At 41.1% G+C, this 12,887-nt stretch overlaps 1 pseudogene; it reads right to left on the bottom strand.

The window, feature by feature from the left end:
- Window positions 1-2,330: 2,330 nt before the first annotated feature.
- On the bottom strand, window positions 2,331-12,352 carry LOC144783192 (BRISC complex subunit Abraxas 2 pseudogene; annotated as a pseudogene).
- Window positions 12,353-12,887: the final 535 nt, after the last annotated feature.

Here is a 12,887-nt window from a genome sequence, read left to right as displayed (position 1 = left end):
CTGATAGACTTAATTGTCAGGATAAACTAATAAATTTTGGTTTACCCAAAGCTATCATTCACTGTGAAATTCTGCAAATTTAAAATGGCATTCTTCTTAACAACAGGTTGAAGCATTAGGAAGGCTCTATATATCTGGTTTGTTTCCATAGAGAACTAAGCTGAGATGTGAACCGTGTGTTCTTCATTGGTAAAAGGTCCATGATTCTTTGCCAATTGTATTACCTATCTTTCTTGTAGATGGCACAGGAAGCAGGCGATGGTGGCAATGTGGGAGGTGTATGAGTGTATATGAGTGTGATTACGTAGTCTGATTCTGTGGGCTGGTTGGAATTAGAGGTTTAGTGGTAATTTGGGCAGTAACTGTGCAATTCCGACCTCTATCTTCCCCAGAAATATATAATAAGTTGATAATACACTTCTGGAGTGATCTTCTAGGTCCATGGCCTTCTTGTGCAGATGCAATACTTCCTAACCACAGTTTGACCCATTATTTATGCATTCTTCAAGGTCAGACGGTTGCCTAATAGACATGTCTAATCTTTTATGTGAACCATGAAATATGAGCATAATGATTTTATGTCTGATGTTAGTTATGATAATTTTCCTTCAACTGTTCCCACCAATGCCCTAATAATAGAGATCTCTCTTATGATTGTCTCTAGGCTAAAGTCAGTAGGGGCGAAGTAGTGGGTGCTGCTTGTTTCCCACACCTGAGCGCCTCTGAAAATAATAGTTATCTGAGCGCTTATGTTGAAAACATAGTTGACCTCTAATGCTCCTCTAAAATCCAATTCCTTTTTATTGGTTGACTGGTTAGTGCATACAGTCAGACTGTTGATCCGGTGATATCTGGGATAAAACAGATTGTCGCTGGATCTCATACTTTTAATGTCTACAATTGAAGATCAGAAAGCCGGAGTCTGAAGCACATCAGCATTCAATACATATTGAGTTAGGTAATTGAAGCGCTACCATTTACTGGGTGGTCAGTGTTTTCCCCAGAGTATCTCTCAATTATTTTTACTGTAGCCTATTGGGGTACACTTTTGTTGGACTTGGCCTTTTCTGTAGGGTCATCACCAAAATGTTTACCTTCACTTTGCTGTTTTCTTCTTTTTTTATGTAGTCAGAGAAATTGTATTTAATAGATAATTATAAATAATTAAATCTTTCATATGAACAAGTTAGTTACTCTGTAACACTAGGTTTCTGTGGGTGATTGTCTTTGGGAATTTCCACCATCATCCTCGGAGGTAGAATTTAGAATGCGGGAATCCACCGAGACCCTCAATGGAAATAAAGCTATTTCAAATCTAAAACCAGTCTCTTATTTCCACCTATGGCAGCATAGCTGCATGTTGGTCAGGTCTCCTATCAACCTTTGCTCTTTCCCTTGTTAAACAAGGTGCAATGGATTGTGCTAGAGAAAACAAAATGGGAACATGGCGTGTAAAGGCATCTAGAGTGCAAGAGACTGGAAGGAGGGAAAGATCAGAGGGCCAGGTGATGTGCATATATAAAAGAGAGTAAGACAGTGGACTGAAGGACTCATTCCTTTCTATGTTTCCCTTCAAATGGTTAACTTAATTTTTTTGGCCAAAGCAACATTTGGCTTGTTAGAAAACCGCTACATAAGCTGCAAGTGATTTTCTTCCCTTTTTGACTGTGGCTTCAAGGCATGATCAAAGTGCAAGAGGCACGCCTGTTCCAAGGACAGTGCTCAGAGCAGACGCCCAATGCAGGGGCTTCCTCCCCATCACAGGACTGGCATCTCACTTTTCTTACTGGCTTAAATCAATTTATGGTTCTGAAACTTCTCTAATTTCACAAGATGTCCAGAAAACCACACTGGCATTAGCATACAACCTGATTATCCTACAGACTTCATTAAAAAAAACTCGCAAAATGCAGGCGAGCTGTGGGCACCACTGGGGTGCGCAATCCATATGGCAGCATGGCCACACAGAAAGGCTTTATTTTTATGCTCATTTTCCCTACCACGCCCAGACCTGCGCAATCCTCTTCATGAGACGGTGGTACAGAAAAAGCTCATACCTGCCACAGCTGAGAGAGGTGCTAATGCAACAAGCTTTAGCTCAAATCGGGGCAGCTGAAGTATTTGTGTCCCCATCAGGCTCCACATCAGGTCGAGAATCTTGAGACAGAATAACTTCTCCTTCAGAGACCTCAGCAAGAGAGACCTCATTATTGCCACTCCAAAGTTCTTCAAGAGTTTCCTCTGTAGCTCTTTGGGGTTGGTGGACAATTGCCTCCTTTGAGGATTATTTCAAACCTTTGCTGATGGGATTAAGGTTTGAGGATCCCAGGTCATGGCACGTAAGAGTTATTCGAAGTGTGCGCAAGGCCCACGAAGCTGTCTGGGCTGCTCACATCCAAATCAGAGTACAGAGGGGAAAGGTCAGAGAACCCAGGCTGCTCCAAAGTGCACTCCTCACTGGTAGAACGATAGCAAGATTCTTCCAGTGACACCAATGCAGGCACCATGTCTTTTGCAGGGACAGGTTGTCTTAAATGGCTTGTTGCTGTCTTTCTCGTTCTTGCTCCTCTTTCTGTTCGCTGATTAGTCTTCTTAGTTTATTAACTTCAGTCAGGAATGATTTCACAACTCTCTCACTTTTCTCCACATTGGCACAGACCCCCTGGACCTTTTCCTGTAGAGCATTGTAAACCTGAAAGATTGACCGACTGTCCTTAATTACTCCATCTTTGTCAAAGAAGTCCATGCCATGCTCCTTGATGACTTTGGCATAGTTCTGAGATGTGTTTGGCAGAGAGGACATTTTATATTCCTGCTAACATGGGTTGAGTTGTTTATGGTAGAGATGAAGCTGATAAGGAGAAAGAAAAGATCAGGAACACCGAGAAGTTCAGTCAGCTGTTTGTGGAGGACCTGCTCTCGATATGACATTTGTTGTTGCGTGTTCCTTCTAAACCTGTACCAGCTAATGACTTATTTCTGCGATCTTTAGAATCCAGTCCAGACTCTCCTCGTCAACTTGCAAAGTCATAAAAGCTGAAGAGCTTGGAGCAAGGTTCGTAGTTATGGATTTTGATTATTTGCTGCAGTTTTGTGTTACCGATATGTGAATCACTGATGTTGAATGTCTCTTCCTGCCTCACCTCTCCCAGTAGGAACCCTCATGGTCCGCTCCGCTGTTGGCACTGTGAAAGGACACGGAACTGAAGGGTTTTGTCTGCGCACTTTACCACTGCTAACCAGTGCTAAAGAGCCCTCACCTTCAAACATGGTGAAATTGGAATACACCCAAATTGACACATTTCATTTACATGTAAATCCCTAGTAAAGTGGTACTACATACATCCAGTGCCTGTAAATTAAATACTACTAGTAAGCACACAGCACTGATTGTGCCCCCACTCAAGTAGCCTTTTAAACATGTCCCTGGACTGCTATTTCAGTCTGTATCTGCAGTTTATATTGCCATTTTGTGCTGGCAAGATAAACATTTTCCTAGTGTAAGGTGGAACTGCACTCCTGTACTCAATAGTGAAAATGGGTTATGTGGATGCTAAAGAAGTCTTAGCGTGCTTACTAGTGTGAGGGTTGTGTGCCAAACTCCCTCCTAAGTAACAATCATGTAAATACAAGCCCAAGGCAACCCTGGGCTGCTAGTCGCACAGCAATTGGGCAAAACGCCTCTGTAATTTAAATGGAATTTTTTCACATGTATTCAGATTTCAGGTTAACATTTATTTTTCAAAGAATAGTATTATTACTCTTCAACATTATACATCAAAATTATATATATGTCCACTTGTTTCACAAAATATTCATGGTCAAAACGTGAAGCACTTGAAAATATTAACACAACATATTTTCAATCCAAGTGAAATAGTAATAACGATTCATCAATAATTGAAATTCAAAAAACAAAAACCCAATGCATTTCGGGTACATAAAGCACCCTTCTTCAGGGGATTAAACATATACAAACAAAATTCAATGGTCCTTGAGTGATTGGTCTCTCAAAATGCAGATTCGACAGGATCTAAAAGACAACAACATACCGAACTCTAATAAGTATTTCCATATATACAAGGTATCATCTCGCAAGAACGTGCTGGAGTGAACACTGAAGAAAAGCAACCAAAGGTACACGCCACCACAAAACACCCGTGTTTCATAAAGCAATCAATAAATGTGAGATGTAAAAGTCAGAACAGCTTATAAAAGAAAGAAAATTGGCTAGACATTGGGTAGAAGCTAATCATACAATTCCCCAACTAAGGTACACAGTCCTAGAATGTATAGAGCGCTCCCCAGGATTGGATTTGCATACACTTCTAGCTAGAAGGGAAACACACTGGATAAAATTCTTAGGAACAATTAATCCGAATGGTTTAAATGATCATTACGAACTTGTGTGTTTTCTCTAAATTTCATAACAGAACGCATGTCAGATTGTAAGGAGGAACACTGAGTCTTGAAACCTATTTATGCTCTCTTCTTTTTCCTTTTTCTTCCTAATCCTCGTTTCAGCTTGTACATGATTGAGCTAACAGCACAATGGATGAGTCCGCGGCATTCAGATGTTTTTCACATTTTAGTTTTTTGGTTACATGCATTTTTCAATTTTTTCACACTTAATAATCTTTTCACACTCATTTTGTCACCTTAGACATTTTTATATTCAGCGTATGTATATAGCGGGAATCTTTGATATTATGGCAGAGGTTGCCATATACTTGAGTACAATAATATATATGAGGACATATTTGGAACTATTCCTTGACTTAAGAGTGATGCAGTACTCTAACAATAGTAATAATTGATTAACACTTCAGATAGGTTTATTGAAGACCATTATGACACACGCAGTTAAGGTTTACAGCACGTAGAAGGCAGGAAGCAATAAGACTGCCATAAGCAATGAGGATAATCCAAGTTGCGCGTAGATAGTCCCTTCTTTGTGTTTAATGAGGTAGTAAACACCGGGCGAGTTCCGCACCACGTGATCGGTAGGGCGGACTCGCACCGGGAAATCATTCAGGACGCCGTTGTCGGTGGCGCCAGGTTAGTGCTCGAATGGAGAAATAACAGTGACTTTAGGCAAGGGTGGTTGCCGTGTAACATACAACTCATCACGAGTTTTTTCTTTAAATACAGAATGCTGCAGGGCGACTATTTTTGAACAGCGAGTGGACCCGCATTTAAAAGTGGCGGTAAGACATGTCACGTAGTCAGAGTTAAGCAGTTATTGATTGTATATTGTATGGTAGTGGTAATAGACTGGTACTCATTTATCGTTCAGGTGTTGGTACAGAGAGGGATATTTTCGCTGGACAAGCAATAAGAGTAATGAAAAGTTGTTCACAGGACCGTACGTATTTCTTTACTTTGCAGTAATATTTTCTTGGATTATGGGCTAACAGTTGAGCACAGTAATCCATCAGGTGAAACTGTCACCAGCATGTTTTTTTAGGATGGCACGGCTAGTAGCTTGCTTCTCACTCCTGAGAATGTAAATACCTCAAATCTTAATTTTCTTTCTTTTATAAGCTGTTCTGACTTTTACATCTCACATTTATTGATTGCTTTATGAAACACGGGTGTTTTGTGGTGGCGTGTACCTTTGGTTGCTTTTCTTCAGTGTTCACTCCAGCACGTTCTTGCGAGATGATACCTTGTATATATGGAAATACTTATTAGAGTTCGGTATGTTGTTGTCTTTTAGATCCTGTCGAATCTGCATTTTGAGAGACCAATCACTCAAGGACCATTGAATTTTGTTTGTATATGTTTAATCCCCTGAAGAAGGGTGCTTTATGTACCCGAAATGCATTGGGTTTTTGTTTTTTGAATTTCAATTATTGATGAATCGTTATTACTATTTCACTTGGATTGAAAATATGTTGTGTTAATATTTTCAAGTGCTTCACGTTTTGACCATGAATATTTTGTGAAACAAGTGGACATATATATAATTTTGATGTATAATGTTGAAGAGTAATAATACTATTCTTTGAAAAATAAATGTTAACCTGAAATCTGAATACATGTGAAAAAATTCCATTTAAATTACAGAGGCGTTTTGCCCAATTGCTGTGCGACTAGCAGCCCAGGGTTGCCTTGGGCTTGTATTTACAAGATAAACATTTTGCCAGGTCTAAACCTTCTTTTTTAATATATTGAGTAACCCTGGGCGGCCAACTACGCTATGCTTGAAGTTTGCATAGTCTGTGCTACTTCGTGCTATGCGAATTGCACGTAGCACAGCGCAAAATCGCGAAGCATAGCATAGTTGGCATTTTTTGCTCGCTCACGGTCCTCAACGTCAAGTTGGCGACCGCGAGCGATCAAAATGACATCCTGGCAAGACTTTTTCCTCATTCATGATCAGCAACATCAAGTTGGCGATTGCAACCAAGGAAAATAAACCTCCTGGCGAGATTCTCAATGAGGGAAGGTCAGGTTTCTCATTGCAAGTGGTCGCGTATGCTTGCGACCGCTTACGATGAGAAACTACCAGTCCACGTTAAGAAAGCTGCCGCTCGAGTAAAAATCTACTCGAGCGGCAGAAAACGATAGCGCGCACTTTGCGAGAAGCCGTTTTAAAAGATTGCACAGTGCGGACAAGCATCCGGCACTGCGCAATCATCGCGAACAGTGCACTACGCAGTTCGCGTAGCGCTATGCGTTTCTTGTGAAGTAGCTACGCGTAGCGCACCTACGCGAACTACGCCCAGGGTTAATATTGAGGTTCCTTAGCAAGATCAAGGGGACAGATTGGGCAAAAGCACCAAACTGTGTGTGGAATTTTGTTTGGTTGTATACTAATAGTTTTTGGTAGAATCCACGTGATCAGTGCTCATGGGCTGTGTTACATGCCATTTTTCAGAAATTAGACTGCACAACAGGCACCCAGGAACAGGGTAAGCATTAATAATTTTGTTATTGATCAGAAGAGAACATGCAGGAAAAGTAAAATAAGACTTCTTATATATAGACCTCATTTAATTGCAGATTTTTCTGTTTTGAATGAACTTTAGTAAAAAGAGCACTTTGAAATCTGCAGATATGTTTGTGTTTAAATAAACTTTCCTAAAAAATCCTTTTGAGAGCTCAGTTTCTGATACAATTGCACTTGCAAAGTTCAGTGCAGGTCCACAGTGCCTTCTTGCAAGGACAATTGCCTGTGCAACTAGCTGCAGCTCTGCAAGCACACTGGACAAGTACACCTTATGCCTTAGATGACACTGGTAGTGCTATCCACAATGGGGTCCAGCATTGACTGTCACTATCCCTTTTCCACCCCTATCCCTCCAGAGTTGTTAACTCCTGCAGAAGTATGTCACATGTGGACCAGATCTCAGCCTGGTAAACAGCACACTTTGTATGTTCAAGAAGAGCAGCTGTGTTAGTGGGATGGTTACATTTTGCTGACAAAACATTTCTCCTTGGTCCTCATTCACTGACTCCAGTTGGCATGTTCTCTAGTGCAAGATTATGATGAAGCATTTAAGAATTTGAAAGCTGTCACTCTTAATGTCAACTGCTAAGAATGGATTCCTGGCAATGTTGGTGAAGGCTGCTATAACTTCTGGATAAGATTTCCAGGCCATCCATTTTGGTTTCTTCCCTTTTCCAAGGAATACTGAGACAGTGTCTGTGCCAGTGAAGCTGTGAAACACAGGCAAGGCTCCTTTCTCAAGGTCAAATCAATGACATTATTGTGGATGTAGGAAAAGTTCCTCCCTTTACCAAATGCTACCCAGATATTGGCCTTGGGACACAAGTCTTGTAGCTGGTTTAACTTTCCGGTCAGAATCACTACGGCATTGGTGTCCACAGTGTGGACCAAACAAGACATAGAGCCTTGTTGCAGGGCATGTTGTACATGTTGGACCAGCCTCGTAGCTGCCTCCGCGCAGGAACGTTAACAATGTTAACAACTCCTGTTTGTTGTGTGTATCCCAAGAGAAGTTCTGCCATTATCCTGGAATCTTATTTTTACTTGTTATGTTATGTTGTTATGCTATAGGAGATTTTTAAAGCACATGCACACCAACAGGTCTCTTGGCTCTAAGTTAGCAGCCACCGCTAAAGCTGCATCAATCTTTAGGCTTGTGTGAAAAGCCATGTTTTCACATTTTTTCATAAAGCACATGTAGTCTGTTGTTTGCCTGATTGCAATAGGTATGGAGTTCCAAAGATGGGGTCCTAACGTGGAGAATCGTTCGCCGCCCTTCCATTTTCACCTGAATTTCGGACCACCATAAGGTTAATTTGTGCACATCTAAGGTGTTATTTTGGGAAATATAAATGCATCCTTCTGGACAGGTATTTGGGACCTTTATTGTGGAGTGCTTTGAAAATAGAGAATCCCGTTTTAAACTTAGATCGATGTGCTACTGGAAGCCAATGATGGTCCTTCATCAGTGGCTTGGTGTGACTATGTCTAGGCTGTTGAAAGATAAATCTGGCAGCTTGATTTTGTATCATCTGAAGTCTATGAGTTTGGTTGATAGGAAGACCCAGGTACTTGGCATTGGCATAATCAATTCTAGACAGGATCATGGTGATAATAATGAAAGTGCTGGCCTCCTTGGTAAAAAAATATTCAGATATTCTTGAATTTTCTGAGTTGGTAGCAGCAGGTCAACATAACCATGCGTATCTGTGATTGCATGGATAGGTCTGCGTGGATTTGCATACCTAGACTTTTTACTGAGCTCTTGGTGTTGGGCGGGGGACCTAGAACTTTAGGCGAGTGGGCAGGAGTCCAGTAGTTTAATTTATTATTGGAGATAACAATCTCTGGTCTATCAGAGTTTAGTTTTAACTGGTTGTTATTCATCCAATCTCTGATGAATAGCATAGTATTCTGAAAGAATACCTTAGAATCCAGTGTAAAAATCAACTGCATATCATCCGCATAATTTTAGATTTTTACCTTCATTTGTTGTGAGGAATGTATAAGGGGCGGATGTAAAGATTAAAAATATGGGGGGACAGGGAAGAGCCCTGTAGTACCCCACAATTCGTACATACTGTGGCAGATCTATATGATTTGAGACTAACTGATTGAGTTTGATCTTTTAAGAAGGATTTCATCCATTCAAAAGGTAGTTCCCCTAAGAGCATTTGCAGCCATTCGATCTGCTAAGATCTCGTGGTCAACAGTTTCGAATGGTGCTGACAGGTACAGTAGGACAAATGCTTGTGGGTATCCCTTATCAGCCCCTTCTTTTAGGTTGTCCACTACATTTAAAATGATTGATTCAGTAAAGTTAAATGGGCCGAATACCTGCATTGGGAGGATCTAAAAAGCTGGTCTCTTCTACAAAGGAGCAGAGTTGTTTAGCTACATATGCCTCGATAATTTTGGATGGATAAGAAAGAAGCAATATAGGCCTATAATTATCTTGCTGTAGAGGATTCACACCGTTTTTTTTTAAAGCAGGATTATCACTGCTTCTTTGAAGGCGCATGGAACCACACCTTTCATGAGAGAGATGTTAAGTAATGAGAGAGTGCTGTCTGGGAAGGAAGTACAAATTGTTTCTTGTATAAGGGAGGCAGACATCTTTGGGTAAGCCTGATTTTACTTTATTTTGTAATTCTGTGAACTTTTCTGTGTTTATGCAAGGAAAGATAGAACGTGTAGTAAGGTTGCTATCTTCCTGCGTGTATTTCAAATCCTGTAGGCTAGGAACAATAGATTCTTGTATTTTCTTAATTTTTTCTACAAAGAAGACATTTAGATTATTGCACAGTATCTGAGAAGCTGTGGTAGAGGGTGTTACTCGGTCAGGGTTAGATAAATCCTTTACTATATTGAAGATGTCTTTTACTTTATTGTCTGAGTTTATAACTTTATTAGTGAAAATAGATTTCTTTACCTCTAAGATAGCTGTTTTGTCAAGCTTCGTATATACAACTCCTTAGTTTCTTGCGAGTATGTTTTACGCCAGTTCCGTTCTGCCTGGCGTGTTCTCAATTTGACTAGTTTTAACACAATAGAAAACCATTTGGATGCCTCATTTCCCCGTCTACGACTGGGTTGAATTTGCAAAGAGGTGTGTATATTACTTACCTTCAATTGCCAATTAGTGATCACTGTCTCATAGCTGTCAACATTATCTATCCTGGCAGGAAGATTCAGTGCCAGGGTGTTATGAAAGGCCAATTTCTGGTCATAATTTTGGGGCAAGCCAGGGGTTTGGGTAAAGAGAGGTCACTTAAAGTAAAGCTGATTAAGTGATGGTCTGACCAGATACACAGGTTGATGACTATGTCCTGGAGTGAGAGATTGATGGACCATATCTGGTCAGGTATATGTTCTTTAATGTGTGTAGGCATATGTATATGTTGTTCAAGGTTCAAACTCTGAAACCTTTCAGTGAGTTCCCTGGAACCCTTCCTCTCCTCTTTCATTCGCCCAGTAGTTGAAGTCTCCAATTATCAAGTTTTTTGCGTAATCTATAGTCAGAGAGGTTATACAATTAGCTAGATTTTTTGGAAACTCCAGCATCACTATTGACAGGCAACCTTTCTTAGCTTTCCTTTTCCTCTTATGTCTCTGACAGAATATTTGATGCTGCTTTAACGCACCTGTTCCAGACAATGTACACCCTTCTTGAGCTATCAAGCTGCTGGTTAAATATCATAAATGTAGCCTGTGTTGATCCAGGTATTGTTATTTGTAATACAGCACTATACAACAGCTGTGCGCTCTGTCGGCTAACACAATCACGTGGAATAGCTCGTTATCCATTATCTTGATCATGTGGAGCCCACCAAACGCCTAAAGTGCTAGCATTACAGATCAAATGAAAACAATATGATGCTTTTGTCCAACCTTTCCCCATCCTAATAAATTATTGTTCTAGCAGACTGTACTAATACATATAGATTGCCCCTGGGGTAGGCTCTAGGTAGCCCATTGGGCAGGGTGCAGTGTATTTAAAAAGTTGGACATGTAATTTTACGTTTTACATGTACTGGTCTTGGAAACATTCAGAAATCAGTTTTCACTACAGCAAGGCCTACCTCTCCCTTAGGATAACAATAAGTTGCCATATTCCATTTAATAAGTGATATCTTTTGATTTGGAACAGGTGAACATTTCATGTTTGGTGACTGTAAAATTGTAACAAAAATGATCTTTAATAGTAAAGTTGGAGCTTAAGTTACAATTTAGAAAATACAATTTTTAGAAAGTTTGCATTTCTCTGTCCTATTTGGTGCCTGTAGCCTGTTCCTGCGTCACATGGCTCCTCGTAGTTGAGAGTTGGACTTTGTTTATTCCTCCCGGATAGCCCCACAACAGAGGGATAGGGCTCCTGAATGGGCCATCAACTGGCAGGATGGGGGGGGGGCAGTGCTGGGCACTGCCCCTCTTGCAACTGAATAGGCTGTGCTCTGCATTCACACAAAGAAATTGTCACCCTTGCATTGTACATGCAGCAAGTTTGGAGCCAGGGCAGTGGATTCAGGAAACTTCAAGCATTTCAAAGGGAATTCTCTAGAAACGTCTTCTACTTCAAAGAAGGCACTATATATAAAAAGGGACTCTTAGACCCACTCATCAGAAAACTCCTGGACCTGTGGATAAAACCAAAGAAAGACTACTGAGCTGCTTTGCTGCCCCTTGATCCTAGCCTGAAGTGACCTCCTGTTCTAAACTACAAGGACATAACAAGCTCCAGAGGCACCCTGCAACTGCACAGCTGACCTATTGCTGGACCTGCAACTGGTCCTAGCAGAGCCCTGCTGGCCTCTGCTGGAGTGAGTTCCTGTCCACCAAGAGGTGCCCCTGAGCTCCTGGATACTTTTTGTAGCATCAGTCGTGCTCCCTCTTCTGGAAAAGGAGAAATCATGAAGTTTTGGTCTCTATGTTAACTCAAACAGGCCAGTTTGAGCCTAATTCTTGTCCCTGGCATGGCCCAGCAATGCAAAGTTCCTGTGAACTTGGCACTTCACACCATAGTATTTGCCAGCGACACCCGGAAATTCAAGAAGCAGCCTCAATAGCTTGCGGTGACTGTCAACATGAAGCTCTAAGCAATGACTGTCACTGACGCCTGACAGGATCTTCACGCTGCAGCGATGAACACCTTTGATCCCCGGCCTGCTCTTTGATCTACTTTAAAGACCATCTGTGATGCGCTCCCTGCTCATCGTGGCCACTTTAACCGTGAACACAACTCTTTGCACTGAACTTTGAAAATAACTTATTCTGTGGGACTCACCTGGTTCCTGTATCGTATCCGTGCTCCTCGCTGTTGCCCTGAACCAGATAACTGCGAGTGGCAATTTGTGCTTTTGGGAATTTTACTTACCTGAAATTTTTAAAATTGCACATCTTTCGTTCTACTAATTGGATTTTTGCTGTTTTGGTGTCAAATATATTACTAGATGTTGCTCTGTTTCTCTGAATTGGTGTGGACTTTATCTTGTGCTGTGCTTTCCTTTTATTACTGTTTGAAGTGCTGCATACATATTTTACACATTGTCTCTAAGTTGAGCCAGGCTGCTTTGTCTCAAGCAACCAAAGGGTTAAGCACAGGTCAAGGGTGTACTTGTGAATTTGCTTTGACAGAAATTGTGGCTGCTGCTTGAGTGGAGTTTCGTCCCCCTCAACCAGTAATCCAATTTTCCAACAAATAAGCTTTATGAAGGAGACAACCACACAGCTTATGTGAGATTTTAAAGCTTATGTCTGGGTTACCAGGGTGTATGATACCATTGCCTTTGGGTGAACTGGTTGTAATCATCCAGACCACAATCAAGTGACTGCAAATGTGGCACAGGGCCATCATTTCACCAATGGTTATATTCTCCTCCAAACATGTTTGTCTCCAGAGCAGGGTTAGATTTCTCTAACGCGATCTACCACG

The sequence above is a fragment of the Lissotriton helveticus genome, chromosome 9, assembly GCF_964261635.1.
Source record: "Lissotriton helveticus chromosome 9, aLisHel1.1, whole genome shotgun sequence".
In the NCBI taxonomy this organism is placed as follows: domain Eukaryota; kingdom Metazoa; phylum Chordata; class Amphibia; order Caudata; family Salamandridae; genus Lissotriton; species Lissotriton helveticus.
Note: the sequence above shows the minus strand (reverse complement) of the source record. Positions and strands in the feature narration are given on the sequence as shown.